Source organism: Myotis davidii, unplaced genomic scaffold (genome assembly GCF_000327345.1).
Source record: "Myotis davidii unplaced genomic scaffold, ASM32734v1 scaffold1426, whole genome shotgun sequence".
Lineage (NCBI taxonomy): Eukaryota > Metazoa > Chordata > Mammalia > Chiroptera > Vespertilionidae > Myotis > Myotis davidii.
In genome coordinates, this window is record NW_006296818.1 from 261,043 (window position 1) to 262,816 (window position 1,774).

The 1,774-nt window shown below is 45.2% G+C and overlaps 1 protein-coding gene across 1 annotated transcript in view; it reads right to left on the reverse strand.

Moving 5' to 3' along the window:
* ZNF654 (zinc finger protein 654) overlaps positions 1-1,546 on the reverse strand; it is a 16,944-nt gene extending 15,398 nt beyond the window's left edge. Inside the window, exon 1 of the mRNA XM_006772573.2 lies at positions 1,433-1,546. The gene's annotated coding sequence lies outside the window, so the exon portion shown is untranslated. The remainder of the gene's footprint in view (positions 1-1,432) is intronic.
* Positions 1,547-1,774: the final 228 nt, after the last annotated feature.

A 1,774-nucleotide genomic window follows, 5' to 3' on the forward strand; every position in this document is an offset into this window, starting at 1 on the left:
ATAAATGAGATTTACAACAAAGATTATAGGAAGCACTCGGCAACTATTAGCAGCTGCTATTACATTATTATTATTATTATTATTATTATTATTATTATTTAGTAATGGTAAGATATAGGGTTAGTAGCTTATTCCACTAGCTTGAGATACAACAAAACTGGACTATGTATCAGGTTCTTTCCTTAAAGAGTAGAGATAAAGGGTAAGCAAGTTCATAGGGAAGGCCAAGATGAAAGAGACAACAGAGACTTTATAGGATAGAAAGATTCCTGCTCTTCAAGTTACAATGAAAATCAACTTTTAGAAGGAAAATGGAGCTCAGCATTAAGAAATATAGAGGAGGGGGATCCAAGATGGCTGCCAACGGGACGGAAGGCTGCAAGATAGTGTGTGAGTGAGAGACGGAAAGGAGAGTGTGGATGCTCGGGAAGTGTCTATATTTGTAAGCGAGGGGCAGCTATATTCCAAGGAATTGTTGGGGACTACCGACGGGGCTCCCCTGACCAGGCAGCCTCTAGTGCTGCTGAAATCTCTCCTGGAGCGGCCAGCTCTGCGGCAGAGACCATGCCATCTTGGAGGGGAGACTGTTGGTGATCTGAAGCCCAGCCTCACCTTCAACCGGGGAAACCTCAGATACATCCGGGACCCTACAGCCACACCAGCCAGGGAACAGCTGCCTCAGCTGCGAAACCAGGAAACCCAAAACTCCATCCTCTCTGACCACGGGCGCCTAGAAAGTCTGTACAGGAGGAGACAAAGCAGCGCGAATATGTGGATGAGCCCTGCGGCTTCTCTCAGAGCAGACAGAAGGAAGAGCTGAATCGATTATATCCACCAGAATTGGTGAATTAAATATAGCTGTTGAGGCAATGGGTGGACAGAAAGGTCAGATATCACGGAGGGAAAGGTGAGCGGTGGGATCCAGGCTGGAGGGAGAAACTTGTGCAAAACGCACCTAGCAGGAAATAGAGTTTCAGAGGAAGACTGTGCCCCACGAAATCCGCGGCTGTTGGGGTCAGCATACCCCTCAAATGTGGAAGGGGGTCCACGGGGCTACTGGAAGAAGGGGACTATAGAAATTATCCCACAGCAGGGCTGGGCCCAAAAAGGCAGCCTGAAGTTCTATCAGTATACTGGCTGCCAAGTGCCAGGGGAAAAAAGAGGCGAGTCTGCGTGCATCCTGTGGCTTTTTTTGTTTTTGTTTTTCTTTTTAAATCGTCGCTTTTGATTGCTAAGTCCAGTATATAGGATGATCCAATTAAAAAAACACAGACTGCAGGGGAAAGCTGTTTTTGTGGAACCTGGGTGGGGTTCAGAGTGGGGAGAGATGAGCAGAAAACCAGCTCTAGGGCAGTCTATATCCCCCAACACAGTAGTGAGTGCTGCAGGGGAAGAAATCTAACCACTGGGCAGGGGAGGGGACTTTTATCACCAGATATCAATACAGAAACACTGCCAACCAGGGGTTGTATCAGAAATTGACTCTTGTGTAAATACAACTAAAGGTAGGCTGAGAAACAAAGAAACCCTGATTGCCTGAAAACAGACTGCTTATGACACAGAGGAGCGGTGGAGCGCAGGGAACTTCAATACTGTGCTGTCTACCTGACAGGAAACAGACCTGCCAAGCAGAACAGTAGAGAATTGAATGACCTTCACTACTTCACACTTTCACTTTTTATCTTTTACTTGAGAAAATAAATTTTTCTTTTTCTCACTGATTTTACCTTTTACATTATATTTTTATTTTTAATTATTATTATTACTACTAGTA